At 44.0% G+C, this 17,239-nt stretch overlaps 1 long non-coding RNA gene across 1 annotated transcript in view; it reads right to left on the bottom strand.

Moving 5' to 3' along the window:
* LOC137649623 (uncharacterized) overlaps positions 1-15,549 on the bottom strand; it is a 32,190-nt gene extending 16,641 nt beyond the window's left edge. The window contains exons 1-2 of the long non-coding RNA XR_011045793.1: positions 15,392-15,549; positions 12,347-12,508 (exon numbers count right to left, since the gene is read on the bottom strand). This is a non-coding gene — a long non-coding RNA (uncharacterized lncRNA). The remainder of the gene's footprint in view (positions 1-12,346; positions 12,509-15,391) is intronic.
* Positions 15,550-17,239: the final 1,690 nt, after the last annotated feature.

The raw sequence follows: 17,239 nt of genomic DNA, 5'->3' as shown, positions 1-17,239 counted from the left end.
AACCGGTTGAGATTTCTCATGAGGGTCAGAACTTGCCAGAACACATGTTCTGACTCTTGAAGCTCTCCTACCGAAGGGCTAGCAGCAAAGTCTCCTGACCCCAGAGGCTCTTCCTGGGGGGATTCGTGGACTTCCTCCGAGGGTCTGGCTGGCTCCTGTCTGATCCTTGCCGAAGACTTAGGCAAAGTCTTCGAGTCCTTCGGCTGTAACAGGAACAGATGGCACAGGTGCGCGCTTGTGCGCAGGTGAGCACTGGCGCGCTATTGAGGGAACTGCAGGTGCGCAGGGGAACCCTGGCGCGTAGACACAGGATCCACAGCAGGAGCGTGCTGGGGCGCTAAGTCAGGAACAACTGCAACAGGTCGATGGTGCGCAGGGGTTACATGGCGCTTAAGGGACTTAGACACAACTTTGCGCTCAAGTCCCTTGTGCCCCGAAGGGACTGTTGCCTGTGTCATAACAGGGTGTGTAGGCGCCCACAGCACATCAGCAGCCTGGAAAGGCGACGTCACGTCAGCAGGTCTGGAGGGTGAAAGGTTAGAGTGTCCTGAGTAAGGACGACCTTCCACCGAAGGAGATTGCGAACGATCTCCAGAGAAGTCCAAGGTGGTAGCTGGCAGGATCGGCGAACGACGAGACTCCTCATGGGAGGACTGCGGGGATGACGAGCCGAAGAGGCGTCTCCTCACTCCCTTGTGAGGAGAAGGAAGGCCTCTACGGCGAAGGGGAGGACGAGCCTTCCGCCTTATACGCCCTCTAGGGGCCGTGGTATCAGCAAGCTGATCATCAGCAGGCCTCCGAAGAGGAGTCTGTGAGTGAACTCCCCCGAGGGGGAGAATCACCGGCAGGAGAGACCGTAGGAATTAATTCCTCCCTCGAAGGATGTACGGAGGGAGAAACTAAGCCTTCAGCTACCGTAGCAACAACAGGAACAGGGGCTTTAGATGACACATCAGAGGCCTCCGTCACAACAACGTCGACGATAGACAGAGGATCTATCTCTGCTACCGTCGGCGATTGTTTGACAGCCGCTCCTAACTTGATCATGTCAAACAGGGCTTCCTTGGAGGGCGAACCCTGAAGCCCCAAGGAAGCCCAAAGCTGTAATAAATCATTATTATTCACAGTCAGAGAAATATCCTCCTCCGGGGGAGGAGGGGTCGCTGCCTCGCTATGGGAGGCAACGCCCTCTCCCGCACCCCGGGATCGGTCAACAGAACTACGGCCTACGCTACCACTCGACGGCTTCTCGGGAGAAACCGATCGAGTGGGAGTTTCGGAGGAGGTTTGGGCTACGGAAGAAGAGTCCTTGGGATTTTCTCTCTTCAAAGAAACGTTTGAATGAGAAATTTCCCGTTTGGACTTCTTCCGGCGCCGGGCAAACCTCTCCCACTGGGAGGTAGACCACTCCCTACACTCACCACATACGTTACCACTATCACGCCGTTGGCCCCTACAATGAGGACACAAGGTGTGGGGATCTGTGTCGACCGCTGACATAAACGTGCCACAAGGGCGGTCAGGTAACCCAGGACACTTAGGCATGAGGGCAGAGGCCAACTTCACAATACTCTGGAAAAAGGAAAAGCAAAAACAGATTAATGACTGACAAAAAGCGAGAGTGAAAGCAGACACGTCCGTCTGCCACCCGAGCCAAAAGCAAAGTGAAATATTCACAGGTGTGTGAGGGGGGGGGGTTAGCAAGCTACCCCCCCCCCCACTAACTAGCGGTGGGGTAGTAAACCCTCGTTAAAAATCTAATGGCTCGTCATTTCAGCTACGCCGAAGTAATTACCCATATTAAATAGCGTGGTTTGTATTTCGGTTACGGAACAAATGTATTTTGGCGAAAGCTGAAACTAGCCATAAAACTTTTAGCGAGGTATAACCACCCGCCGCTAGTTAGAGGGGGTTAGCGGTAGGTACACCAAAAACCCAGCTCACACACAAACACACACAGATGCTAAGACAACACTTTTAACTGCAGTCAGGACCTACCGGGAGATAGGTGATGGTAGGCCAAATATGAGTAAAGAGCTCAAGGTTTGCATAGTTAGGAAAAATACAAATTACTTTCAAATTTGCCATTTGCTCCAACACCTAATACAAACCCTTTGACTCTTTACTATGGAGACTCAACCTTAGGTAGGTGGAAGTCCTAACCAACTGGATGGTGCATTGACTCGAGGTGTGACTCTGTGCTTTGCACAAGCTTAATAGAGGCCCCGTGACACCTCGCTAACTCTTGAATAAGTACGAAAGTTGACAGCCTGGGCAATCAGTGTGATTGTGTGAGAACTATGCATTGTAACTTGACCAGGTAAGGATTCTTGGAGTGGTATACAGTAATACACTAACTTGACCTAGACATTGTCCGACTCCCCCTCGCAGGGAAGTTACATAAGGGATATAGTTTTTACCTGCAGATGGAAAAGACCAGCTTGCAGAGATCCGTAGGTACTGTACCCAAAGATAGGGGAAGATGATGAACGAAGAGGAGAGTCACTTGATCGTTCATCCCGGACTAATCTCGGGTAACGCCTGTCCTTAACCAACGGCTACTTGTCCTACAAGGATGCTGAAGTGTCTTAAACCACTTGTTGTGTTGCCACCACAGGACTTATGGAGAAGGTATCCAGGAACTTGTGGGTTATGTCTTGCAGGTAGTAGGCTATGAAGGTTGTCTGCAGCTTCCAAACACCCACTTGAAGTACCTGCGCCACATAACAGTTTTTTTTTTAATGCTAGGGACATACTGATGCCCCTAGCATTGTGAGCTCCGGGTCTAAGATCTTGAGGAGGAGTTTAGATTCAAGGCCCGATTTATGACCTGCTGAATCCAGGAAGAGATCATATTCCTGGTGACTCTCCTCTTGACCCTGCCCATACTCACCAACAATTTGTTGACTGTGGGCGAGCTCCTGTGGTTCGTTCAAGATAAAATCCTCAGAGCCCTTACAGGGCACAGTAACAATTGGTCTGGGTCATTCGTCACAGTACGGAGACTCTCAGTCCAAAAGGGCTGAAATTGACTGTTACCTGCCCCATCCCCTTGTATAGGCGATGTTGTAAGAAGGACCATGAAGCTCGCTGACTCTCTTTGCAGAGGCCAGTCAGTGAAGAAGACCGTCCTAAGCATCAAGTCGCGGACATTAAGCTCGTAAGGTGTTCCTTTCAGGTTTCATAGTAAACAAACTACATTCCGAGGAGTTGGTCTGACTTCCAGCTGAGGACAGGTACACTCAAAACTCCATATGCAAAGGGACAGTTCCACCAAGAAGGAAATTTTAACTAAGCTTAGTATAAAGGCGAGGCTTAAGACTGAGTGGTAACCTTTCGCCGCTGAGACCGAGGAAAGCTTTTTCTCCCAGAGGTATAACAAGAACTCCACTAACACTAGGAAAGTGGCGTTGAGAGGAGTGATACCGCTTCCACGACATCAACCATAAAGATTGCACACTGGTAGACAACGCAAGATGACTCCCGGAGGTATCCAGACACCCTATTCGCCACTGCTTGCAAAAAGCCTCTCAATGAGAAGATTCTGGATAACTTCCAGGAGTGAAGACAAAGCAAAGCCATTACTTTGTGGCAGATCTTTGTGTGTACTGTAGTTGTTTGAGTGGATCTGGAAGTGGAGAGAGCTCCCTCGGCACTCTGTGAGCAGATATAGGTCTGGAAATCATTCTGCATGTTGCTACATTGGAGCTACAGTGAGCCCTCGCTACTTCGCGGTTCGATTATCGCGGATTCACCACTTCGCGGATTCACCACTTCGCGGATTTTTTTCATAACGCATGTATATACACATATCGCGGATTTTCCGGAAATTTCGAAAATACCGCGATATATGAAGACCCCAAATACGTATTTCATTAATTCCATTAATACTGTACAGTGATACCTCGGTAGTCGAACGACTCTATACTCGAACAATTCGGAGTTCGACCAAAATTTTCGAGAAATTTTTGCTGCGGTGCTCGACCAAAAATTCGGTACTCGACCAGCCGAACACGTGACGACCGCATGGGCTTTGTGATGATCGCGCCATCTCGGCCACTCTCGCTTGTTCGGGAAGCATCAGTTCTCTCGAGAGCGTCACTCAGACAACGCGCGATCAGCATTCGTTGTGATTTAGTGATTTTCAGTGCTTTTAATTGCTTTTTTAGCTTTCATAATGAGTCCCAAGAAAGTAATGAGTGTTAAGGGGAAGGAGAAGAGGAAAACAGTGCGAACAACGATCGAGTTGAAGAAGGAAATTATAGCGAAATATGAGAATGGTGTACGAGTGTCCGATTTAGCGGTAGAATACGGAATGGCGAAGTCGACCATTTCTACGTTTTTAAAGCATAAAGAAATGATTAAGAAGGCGAATGTTGCAACGGGAGTTACGGCGGTAACTAAGCAAAGGCCACAAGTGATTGAGGAGATGGAAAAGTTGCTTTTAATATTTATTAAAGAAAAACAGTTGGCCGGGGAAAGTGTTAGTGAAGCGTTCATTTGTGAAAAAGCGTTGCATATCTATGAAGAATTAGTGAAGAAAAGTCCGAGTACCAGTGAAAGTGATTCATTTACATTTAAAGCGAGCAGGGGTTGGTTTGAAAAGTTTCGTAATAGAACAGGTATTCATCGTGTTACTAGGCATGGGGAGGCAGCTAGTTCGGATCAAATTGCAGCCGATAAATACGTGGGGGAATTCGATCGGTACATAAATGAACAAAATTTGATCGCACAACAAGTCTTTAATTGTGATGAGACTGGGTTATTTTGGAAGAAAATGCCAGCCAATACGTACATTACCAAGGACGAGACGAAGATGCCAGGTCACAAGCCAATGAAAGATAGGCTAACATTGTTGCTGTGTGCAAATGCAAGTGGCGATTGCAAGATCAAACCCTTGTTAGTGTACCACTCGGACAACCCCCGGGTGTTCAAACGAAATAATATTTGTAAAAGTGCACTACCAGTTATGTGGCGCTCGAACACTAAATCTTGGGTCACAAGACAATTCTTTACTGAGTGGATAAACGAAGTGTTTGCCCCCCAGGTTAAGGCTTACCTCATTGAAAAGAGCTTGCCAATGAAATGTCTTCTGGTTATGGACAATGCTCCTGCACATCCTCCAGGTCTCGAGGATGACTTGAAAGAAGAATACAGCTTTATCAAAATCAAATTCTTGCCCCCCAATACTACTCCCATACTCCAGCCCATGGACCAACAGGTCATTTCAAACTTCAAAAAACTCTATACCAAGGCCCTTTTCAGAAAGTGTTTTGAAGTGACCAGTGACACGAAGTTGACCCTAAAGGAATTCTGGAAGGAACACTTCAGCATCCTCAACTCTGTTAACATGATTGACCAAGCTTGGCGAGGTGTGACCTATAGGACATTGAACTCTGCCTGGCGTAAGCTGTGGCCATCATGTGTCACAGAGAGGGAGTTTGAAGGTTTCCAACCAGAGGCGGGTCCAAGCACTGCTACCCCTGTAATTTCTGATGACACTGATGTCGTTGAGGAAATTGTTGTCATGGGCAGGAGTTTGGGGCTTGAGGTCGACAAGGATGATATTGATGAGCTTGTAGAAAGCCGTTCTACCGAGTTGACTGTGGAGGAATTGTTGCACCTGCAACAACAACAGCAGCAGGATCTGATTGTGGAGCAGGAATCTTCAGAAGAGGATGAGGTAAGGGAGGATGTTCCAAGTTCTCTCATCAATGAAATTTGTTCCAAGTGGGCAGATGTGCAGGCTTTTGCTGAAAAATACCACCCAGAAATTGCAGTAGCAAACCGGGCAGTGCATATGTTTAATGATAGTGTCATGTATCATTTTCGAAGAATACTGCAGAGGAGGAAGAAACAATTAACAATAGACCAGTTTTTCACAAAAGAAAAGAAAGCTGCTACATCAAAGCCTGTTTCTCCTCCAAAGAAGAGACAAAGAAGAGAAGAAACCCCTGAAATAGATCTGCCCACCCTTTCATTGGAGAGAGAAACAACTCCTGAAGGAGAACTACCCCGCCACATCATGGAAGGGGACTCTCCTTCCAAGCAGTAACCTCCCCCTTCCATCCTCTCCACATCCATCCCTGTATGCCATCGAACCGCTGCTCAAAGGTATGTTCACTACAGTACAGAAAATGGTTTAAAATTGTTTTATTTTAGTACAGTAAATGGTTTAAAATTGTTTTATAGGATTTTCTGACCAATTTCATACACATTTAGATAATTATTGTTGTTTAGGTACACGTTTTATTAATATTTTGGGCCTGTTCGAGTGCTTGGGAACGGAATAGAATATATACCATTATTTCTTATGGGGAAAAAAAATTCGGTACTCGAACAAATCGGAGGTCGAACACGGATCTCGAACGGATTATGGTCGAGTACCGAGGTATCACTGTAATTAGTAATATCTGCTCTTACTGATGGTTCATTGCATTACAAATGACATATAATTCAGTACAGAAAGAAATAAAACACGAAAAGAGAATGTGATCATACGATAATTCAGTATACAGTACGTAGTAAAATTAAATCGAACATGAAACGCAAATCAGATGCAGTCATACCGTATTTGAATGATGTAAGGCTGCTGATGGCTACTACTACAAATGTAATGGATGTGCATCTTTTCCATGAATCTTTTGTATGTATACGTACGTAGTACTGCATCCAATAATATTCTTTGTTGCAAAAATCACATCTCGAATAAGCGTTCATATCCTAAAACAAAACAAGCGTAAAATAGCGTACGTAAAGCTGTATACGTAGTACCTTGTATTTGAATTGGTAACTACTACGTAGCATGTAAGACAGACTGTGATTGGTTCAAGTGCTGATAGATGACGAATCAGATCCCAAGTTTTGAAATCTAGCCTGTGATTGGTGTTTTGACCGCTTCTCCAACCCGCAGCATCTTTTCGCGGCCACTTCGTTTGCCGCTCTCTCGCCGGGTAGATGCTGCTACGTTACTGTGAACTTTAATCTGTGCTGTGCGTGACTGTTTTAAGTTGAACTTTCTGTTTAACCCCTACTGTACAATGGCTCCCAAGCGTTCTGCTTCTACTAAGGTTGGTAGTGAGCCTAAACGCCACAGAAAGATGATGACGATTACTGAGAAGGTGACACTTCTCGATATGTTAAAAGAAGGCAGAAGTTACGCGGCCGCAGCCCGCCATTTTGGAGTGAACGAATCCACCGTTCGCTACATCAAGAAGGACGAGGCGAACATTAGAAAGACGGCTGCCATCACCTTTAGCAGATCAGCGAAGCGAGTCGTTACCACGCGTAATAAAACGATCATCCGTATGGAAGGTGCTTTAGCAGTCTGGATTGCCGACTGCCGGAAGAAGAACATAGCCTTGGATACGAACACCATCCGAACCAAGGCTTTGGGCTTGTATGAGAATTTTGCGGCAAAGGAACCTCAAGACGACGATGGCGACCATGCTGAAGAAGACGAAGATGATGTAGATGAACCTCAACCAGGGACATCCACTGATTCCCAGCCTCAGAAACAACGTTTTCCCGCCAGCAAAGGATGGTTCGCGAAGTTTCAGAAACGCTTCGGCCTGAAAAGCGTTTCCCTGCATGGCGAGGCTACTTCCGCTGACACTACCGCTGCTGAAACTTACGCGAACGAGACGTTCAAGAACATTATCGCTGAAGGTGGATACAAGCCGGAACAAGTGTTTAATATGGATGAGACCGGCTTGTTTTGGAAGAGAATGCCGTCGCGAACTTTCCTGTTTAAAGAAGAAGCCAAATCCTCTGGCTTTAAAGCATTCAAAGATCGCGTAACCCTCGTGATGTATGGCAATGCTGCTGGATTTTTGCTAAAGCCGGGGCTTATTTACAAGTCGAAAAATCCTCGCGCTTTGAAAAATAAAAATAAGAATCTCCTTCTTGTGTACTGGATGCATAATCAAAAAGCATGGATTACGAAGATGCTGACCTCCAACTGGTTCCACCAGTGTTTTATCCCACAATTCAGTGAATATCTCTTAGAGAAGGGCTTGCCATTTAAGATCCTTCTCCTTATGGATAACGCTGGTGGACATGCAACTGATCTGTCGCATGAGGGCATTCAGGTTGAGTTCCTGCCACCCAACACCACGTCATTAATTCAACCGATGGACCAGGGGGTTATCAGGGCGTTCAAGGCCCTCTACACGAAGAATACCTTGGCGGACCTCGTTGCGTGTGTGGATGCTGACCAAGATGATGAAGATGAAACTTTCAATTTGAAGGTACACTGGCGGAAGTACACAATAGCCACGTTCCTGCAGAACATCTAGAAGGCACTGCAAGAAATGAAACCTGCTACTGTCAATGCGAGCTGGAAGAAGTTGTGGCCCCAGATTGTTTACGATGACGAGGGATTTACACCTGCTGAGATTCAACAGTCTGCAATATGCAAATCTGTGCAGTTGGCTGCAATAATTGGAGGTGACGGGTTTGGCGATATGACGACTGAAGACATCGATGAGTTGTTGGACTGCCATTCCCAGCTGCTAACTGACGCAGACCTAGAAGACCTGACGAAATCGGCCAGTGAAGAAGACAGTGAAACACAGGAAGAGACCCAAGAAAATGTCGAAGAAACGGGCTTAACATTAGAACGGCTTGCCAAGTTCTGCAACCATGTGAAGGAGGTGAAAGAAATGTTGCAAGAGTGGGACGAGGATATGGTTCGTTCTATGCAATTCTGCAACAAGATCGATGACGTCATGACTCCCTACAGGATGCTCTTCGAGCGAAAAAAGAAGCAGCGGCAGCAACTTCCGATCACAATGTTCTTCCAGCCTCGCAAAAAAGAGCCAGTTCCTCCTGCTACTACGCCTTCGGAAGAAATTGAAGAAGTGTCCCAGGAAGAAGTTGAAGAGGTGTCCCAGGAAAAGACACCTCCGTCTGAAGAGACGTAAAATACTATCATTGGCTGCACAGTAGAAGACATCATCAGCTTCATCATCATCATTTCTACTGTGCAGCAAATTCATCGCCATCATCATTCAAGTTTTTCTTCAACTTCTTTCGTGGTGAGTACAGTAACAATCTTTATTTTTTTTATACATATTTTACTTTAATATTCTAACATTTTAATATTTGTGCCTGTTTTAGTTTAGTATGCATTAAGTTAAAGGGAAGGTTTTAAAAGTCTGAATATACATGTTATAACCTATCATATTTTTTTGTTTAAAATTTACATTTACGTACGTAAAACAACTCTCTCTCTCTCTCTCTCTCTCTCTCTCTCTCTCTCTCTCTCTCTCTCTCTCTCGTAAATTGTTTTCCTGCTTTGCTACGTATGTGCTGTATGATTTTATATAGATACGGTAAATAATATTTGTAATAACATATTTTCTAAAAGCTTTTACTGTAATATCATTATTTATCACTTTCATCATGCGCGTTAAATGCCTTCGTTTGTTTATTACGATCGAAGATGGAGCGTACTTTATGACGCCGCCGTTTCAGGCGGCGTCATAAAGAAAAACATTTCATTTGGAAGTCCTAAGAAAAATTAAGTAAAACATTGGTAATAACAAAATCAACATACTGTACTGTATAATCAATATAATCGATGCAAAAACTAACCTATACACAGATATGTAAATGCGTTTGTTTCTTCATTATGATCAGAGATAAACGTAAACAAAACATTGGTTGCCATTTTTTATCGTGCTTTTTGGCGTGTTTAGGAAACGCATGATATAAAATCGCCTTTAATATTTGTGCCTGTTTTAGTTTAGGGTACTGTAGTATATGCATTAAGTGTTCTGTACATTAAAGGGTAGTTTGTTAACAGTACTACGTACAAGGGAAGGTTTTAAAAGTCTGAATATACATGTTAAATAAATACGTAAATATGGTGTCCCTACTTCGAGGATTTTCACCTATCGCAGTCGGGTCTGGAACCTATCTACCGCGATAAACGAGGGCTCACTGTATAGGGATCATCGACAAATCTTGCGATGCCCTTGCCTTATTCAGAATCCTCCTTACCAGGCAAAAAGGAGGAATTCGCGGAGTAGGCCAGATCTGAGGGCGTCGTGGCTGGGGGGGAGGGGGGGCGGCGGCTGGAAGACCCAAACCCATCAAGGACTTCTGAAGGATCGACACAAGTGTGTCGTACCACAACGGAAGTTCACCACCCCTCGTCAAGTCTGGTGTCTCGTTCGGGAGCCCTGGAGGAAGAGAATGCCTTTTGTTGGGATGCCGTTTAGGTGCCTGAGAAAATCGAGGAGACAGTCTTTTTGGCATGAAGAGGTCCTCTTTTGTTGTTTGTAGAGGCTGATCGGGAGAAATTGGACCACCCGTGAACTTGTTCGAGGGTTCCCTAAACCCTTTAGGGAAGGGAAACGGCCTGCCGCTAGATGTTACCTTACGCACAGGATCAGCTGATTCATGAATGAAATCAGGAGGCTCATGCGTCAACGGGCTTGATTCATGCGGTAAAGAGCGGGATTCACGAGAAGAAGCCACCGTTTCATGAGCGATTGATAATGATCGAGAAGGAAGCCTCGGGGCTCCTGTGGCTTTGCTGGACCACTAACACTCGCTGGAGGCGGAGTTGGAAGCCTCGGAACAGGGGCAACGTGTAGTATTGGCGAGTGTTGCGTCAAAGCAGAACACGCTCGGGAGCGTCACGTGGGCGATCGTTTACCTAAGGCACCCCAGGCCATGAAGGGCGCAGGGAGTACTTAACAGGACGTTTCTCTGAGCATTGTCCATCGGGAGGTCCCTTGTACGGTTATGGTTCGTCAAGCTGTAGAGCGCCGCGTGGATTATGATCACGAGCGCCTATGTCATCCTCGTGAAGAGAATCATATAGATTGTGATCGTGACTGCTTGGTTCACAAATTTGAACATCCTATTCGTGATTGTGAGCGTCTTCTTTGTGATTGTGAGCACCTTGATCGCGATCCTGAGAGTCTAGCCCTAATCGTGAGTTTTTAGCTCGAGAGTGAAAGCGCCAAGACCGTGATGACCTGCAGTTTCTTGAGTGGGAGCACTTAGCTCTAGAACAGGAATGCCTTCATGAAGAAGAGCGCTGAGATCGTGTTGACCTGCGATGATTATTAGATCATCGCGAGTAACATCCTGTGGGAGATCATCCAGGAGAACGAGAAGGTGGTGTGTCTCGTCCCGGCAATTGGCGAGCAAAATGAAGCGCTGGACGCTTGAAGATCATCACCCTTAACATCCACAGTAGGCAAGAGGTGCGTGCGAGAGCTGGAACTTTTCCTGTGGTGAGAAACAAGAGGCTGTGGGTTAGGTGACGACAATATCCCAGGATAGCGAGAGGACCTGTCGTCAGCCGAAGGCCACTGGAGGGGCAAGCGAAAGCTTTCACCTCGTCCACCCGTGGAAGTGCCAAGAGAGGGCGAAAGATGGACCTCGCAAACGTCCAGGGCATAAGATGTAGAAGCTGCTGGCAAAGGATCTCTCCAAGCACCACACTGAAGGAGTTGCAGAGGCGCTTCCTCGAAGGGGAAGCAGAAACCCCCAGGGACAGCCATGCCTGAAACACATCTGCAAGAGAGAATGGCTCCCCGGCAGCTGGAGGTGGAGGTGCTCCTCTAGGGAAGCAACAAACCCCCAGTACCCCGAGGTTGCCAAGGAGTTAGTCGATCTGCGCTCCTACTCAATTGCCCCCCCCCCCCGGAGGAAGGCAAGCGAGGAGCTTCGGAGAGAGATCTAGGAGTGTGTGAAGAAGAAGCCTGAGGTCTTTTCGCCCCAGACGAAGACCCTTGGGAAAAAAGATCTCGCTTGGCTTTCTTCTTCCTGCGATGCCCAAATTTCTCCCACTGGGAGGCAGACCACTCCCTACACTAGTTGCAAGGCGAACCCTGCTCGCAACAATGCCCCCTACATGTCGGGCACATGGAGTGCGGGTTGTTATCAACTGACCACATGAAGGTGTCGCAAGGGCGACCCTCGCGACCACGACAGGTATGTATGGGAGCATCAAAGAGAAAACACAGTCACACCTGTAAGAGAAAAAGGATAAGTGTAAAGCAATTGTTTGTATGGCTAAGCCTTGAGGAGGAGAGAGCAGAGACATCCGTTCTCTACCAGCCAAAAGAAAAAAAGCGATGTGGCTCACCGAGCTGTGCGTAGATATAGGTGGCTGGGTACCCCCCAGCCACCCTCTACCTACCCACAACTGTGGTTAGGTAGGGTTGCCACCTCACATTAAGTCTAATGGCTACCTTCCAGCTTTGCCAAAAAGAATATCCACATAAATAATGCAGGCCTTGTTAGTGTGAGAACAAATGAAAATTTCTAAATCCCTCTGCAAAATGCTAAATAAATCAAGTGAAAGATCCAGTCAACAACTCACCAAGTAAAGTATGAGGGGGCTATTCACGCCGCACTTTGCGTGTTGGCCGTGTGCGTGATTGCTTTGACTCTTCTGAAGAAGCACTGGCATCCTGTTGCTTTCCTAACAGTTCTCTAATGAATTTGAATCTTGAAAGAAATAGCTTCCACACAATGAACCATCCTGTGATATAGAAAAAAGTTCAGACATGCTATTCAAGCAAAACCTAATTATAATTTTTCATATGTAATCAATGAAAACATCCTTTACATAATACTAGAATCCCTAATAATATTGGTAGATATTTGGTCTGTTCAAAATGTAACAAATAGCCAACTATATTAAGATGCAAACATTACATCAAAAATAGGTTGTGACGTATCTGATTAGAATTTATATTTGTCTTTGGGTTCCTAAACAATGTCCATGCAAAGATAAGGAAAAGCTGCATTAAATCACATTAGTTTGGAGTTTCATGAATTAAGTTAAAGAGAAATAACATTTGTATTCAGATAATGCTGTTTCACTTATATCTAACATACCAGTACTATAGAGAATGTCATAGTCTAACACAAGAATAAGACCCTGCATGCTATATATCTCATCCCTAATTCACAAGCCACTCTATCAAAGATAGACAAAAACTGAATAAGAGTTTAATAGACAGTGGTGATTTTGAATCACCAATAAATTGCAGAAAATATAACCCAAGATTAACCATAAAATTCATAGTCCTTCCTAACCTAATCTAGGCTATTATCTTATGGTTTGAACTAGATGGCTTTCTCCCTTGGCAGACTCTTTGGCTTACTGGTCATTAATATATCTAAGAACCAATGCAAATAATTTATGCCCAGTAATACACAATCAGTCTCTCAGAAGTAAACAACTTAGAAAATGACATGGCGTTCATATCTTAGTCGATCAATACGTAAGTTATCATGGCCCAGCTTCAATTAGTTAGAGAAATATGTCAAAATAGCGCCACTTGTCCATTTCTTATAGCAACTTCCATTTTCGAACCTTCAATATAAATCAAAGGGTAATTGTGTAGGAGACCTCTGCGCTCGATTTAAAAGTTTCTAAAAGTAGAAAACGAAAGAAAACAGTAAATTAGAGCTACAGTTACCTTGAAACTGTGAGATAATCCTCCTACAACCACCTAACTCTTACACAGAAAATGTAAGCATAAACCTACTACTACAATTATGGGGGACCCCAGTGGGAAGCGGGGTTTTTGGGTGGGGGGAGGAGGAGAAAAGTGATTTTTCGGGGCACTACCGAACCTAATACAACTACCTACCCTACCCTGGGGGCCATGTACCCCTACCTAGGCCTACCGGGGGGGGGGGGGGGGGGGGGGGGGGGGCTCCGCCCCCCTGCGACCCCCCCTTAAGGCCACAGTAATTTTCAGGGCACCACCGAACCTAAGACACCCACCTAACCTAGCCTATGGGGCCCTGTACCCCTACCTAGGCCTACCAGGGGGGGGGGGTCATAGTGCACTAGTTTGTCTGTGGATTATAGTGGTTACAGGGCTCATTTGAGCAAAAATAAGACACAGTCAAGAAACAAGACACGAAAAAATTGCACCTCCTCTTCCTTTTCCCACGAGTAACCACACTACGATCACACCGGAATGCTAATTTGTTGTAATCTATACGGCACACATTTTCACAATTAGGGCACTTTTTCTCTGCCAAAATCAAACCATGACGTTGAGCAAATGCAATTAGCAAATCAACTTTCCCTGAATAATGTACACAAAAATCCCCATAAGAAATAAAGCAATTGTCACAAGTGACACAGTCGGAACGGGATGAAGGTCCTGCTAATTGCTCCATACTTCACGGCAAAATGAGCTTTTCAGTTTGAAGGGAGATCCGAGACGTGCAAAAATATTCCTCCGCGGAACTTCACGTAAACTGTGGTAACTGGTGGAAAAATAGCAGGGATAAGTGAAGTAATAAGTGTCAGCATTGGCTAGATTTGTAAAAACCGCCATGATTGGTTTACAAACAGTGTGACGTCAAGAAAACACCTGTTATTGGTTAGAATAGCATTGAGAACTAGTTTGCCATACGCAGTAAGGCGGTGAAACAGCTCATTTTAGCCAAGACATCACACAGTAAACAAAAACAAACACTTAGAAAAAATCCAAGTGAAACATAACTATACACACGAATATCTTCGTTAAATAGAAGCTGCTCATATATTGACTATTATATAAGCGTTCTATATGATATAATAGTGAATTGTAGGTGTTTAAATTCTTCAAGATCTTCCGCGGAGCTCTCCTACACATTTACCAATCAAAGTTTTATTTTTGGGGTTAAAGAGTAATGTCCTCAGCTGCATGAAGATGCTCAATTAACTTAGGTTAGATTACGTCAAGCAAGACTGGATAAAACCAATACTGAGCATTACCACCAAGCATGAGAGATATCAGGAATAGATCTCATCTTAACTACAATAAGAGAGTAGAACTAAGCGGACCTTCTTGGTCTATATAGCCAGGCATAACCTTACCTAAAAGCTGAATTCTACAATGTCTAATTACATACAGTATCCTTCTGTAGTTTTCATCATGTTGGAAGGTCAATAGGGCAAGTATTGTCTTGAACTCATAAACACAGCAAGGCACACACTATGAATCCCCACCTGCAGCCAAAATGACATATGGGAAATAGACGTAGCCTTGATTAGCCTAGGCTACTTGATTAAAATAAGTTAGGTACAGCTACTCGTCCTGATACATGAACCAACATAATTGTAATTTTGGGCAACAAAAACTTAGCCTAGCCTAAGTGATTCGGAAACTAACGGTAGGTTAGTTTGATCAAATCCTTGCTAAACTAAGCAGAACATAAAATTCTTTACACTTTCTAACAAATTAACCTTACCTGGACTAAATATGGGGAAGACAGAGTTAGGGGTCAGTTATAAACAAACCGTCGTAAAAACAGGTGTTGGCTTAAAATTCCATAACACTTACCCAAGCCAATATACTTAACATACTACAATCAAACATTTATATTACGCTACAAATGAATTTGTTAAGTTTACCTATTAATACGAATAATATGACGAAAAAGAGTGAAGCAATAAACGAGATAATTCCAATTAAAATCTCTTTGGTTTCCATTGTCTCTCCTCACATTGTTTATTTGTTTTGGTTCAAGTTCAGGTTCAGGGGTGAGGCATCATAGCCTTTGCAACGGCGCCTCCAAAGTTTATCTTCTTATACTGTTTTGTCTTTTCCTCCACGTCAGGTTAGTACTTCTTTTTTCTTTTCTATATTTGTTTCACTAAATAAAGATAATCCTACTATTTTCTTTAGGTATTTCTCGTATGGTTGATTTAACTCAATTACTTCATTCCTTTCTTTTCTATATTCCTGGTAAAACAACAAAAAATTCTGGTTTATGATGGGCTGACGTAACGCCGTCGACCGATTACGCCAAAGACCTGTGGATATGTACAGACGGTGAAAATAAAAACTGAAAAGTGTATGATTAAAAGACCATGGGTAAATTAAATTGAAAGAAACTAATTTAAACATCTAGATTCTTCATCCTTTCCTCCACTGTTGCTTTAAAAATTTGGCATGGAAATGTGTAAGTTATTCTTGAAATCGTTTAAAGAACTTTCCCCAAATATCTAAAATAAAATGAATATGAATTGTCTTTCCTGAAACCTTGTTCGTTCTCTCTACTGTGGATACCATAGATATAGTGAATACTACAAGCTTTATATGACGCAGAAAATGTAAGGTAGAGGAAAACGATTGTTCTACAGTTTGCGCGTTCAGCTATTGCAAGTTGATCTGCAAGATGGAAGCATGATGCACTAACGCCAACATTACACACTCAATCAGTTCAGTGTAAGCAGCGTCATCTCGGCTCCTGGTCTAAGATTTACTTGGTTTTTATCCTTCCACAGTACTTCGTTCCACTCCCATCTTGCTGCCCTACCATATAACTTGTAGTAGGCTATATACCCTTCGTGGCGTAATTGTGAGGTTTCCTCCATTTGCTCAATCAAACCAACATTATACTAAAATAATTGAAATACTAGGCAAATATTGAGATTCAAGTAATTTTGTTGGAAAACAAAATAGTTTTCGGGCGGTCACACAAGCTGTTTCTTTCATTATAGACCATGTATCAAATCCTGCATTCATCATCATCATATTCTTCCGCCATAATTAGTCCACTGTAGGACAAAATCCTCAGACATGTCCTTCCACTCCCCTCTGTTTATGGTCTTTTTGTGCCAGTTTATACCTGCAACATTTCTTAGCTCGTCAATCCATCGTCTTTTATTCCTTCCCCTGCTACTTTTATAATCTCTAGGGACCCATTCTGTTATTCCTAATGATAATCTATTATCTGCCCTCATCATTATTATGCCCTGCCCTTGTCCATTTCTTTTCTTACATGTTGTTAGGATATCTTATACTTTAGTTTGCTCTCGTATCCATGTTGTTCCTTTTATGTCTGTGTTTTTCCCATCATTATTTTTTCCATAGCCATTGAGTTGTAACTAGATTATGTTCAAAAGCTTTAGTAAGGCTCAGAGTTAATGCTGGTAGGACCAGCTGATTAAATACTTTTCTTTTTAGAGAAAGTGTCATATTACTTTTCATAATCTCACTTTGTTTACCAAACGCTCTCCATCCCATGGTTATCCTTTTTATCTCGGTCTCATGTCCTGGGGAAACTTATTGTCTACCCTTAGTACATATATTCATCAACAAATTCTACAGGTTCGTCCATTTTCATTGAACATTATCTTAGTTTTACTCATATTCATTTTCAGTCCTGCATTTCTGCGTTTTCTATTAAAATCTTCTATGATCTTTTGAAATTCCTCCCATGATTCACTAAACAGAATTATGTCACCTGCAAATCT

This window comes from Palaemon carinicauda, chromosome 11, assembly GCF_036898095.1.
Source record: "Palaemon carinicauda isolate YSFRI2023 chromosome 11, ASM3689809v2, whole genome shotgun sequence".
NCBI classification, from domain to species: Eukaryota; Metazoa; Arthropoda; class Malacostraca; order Decapoda; family Palaemonidae; genus Palaemon; species Palaemon carinicauda.
Note: the sequence above shows the minus strand (reverse complement) of the source record. Positions and strands in the feature narration are given on the sequence as shown.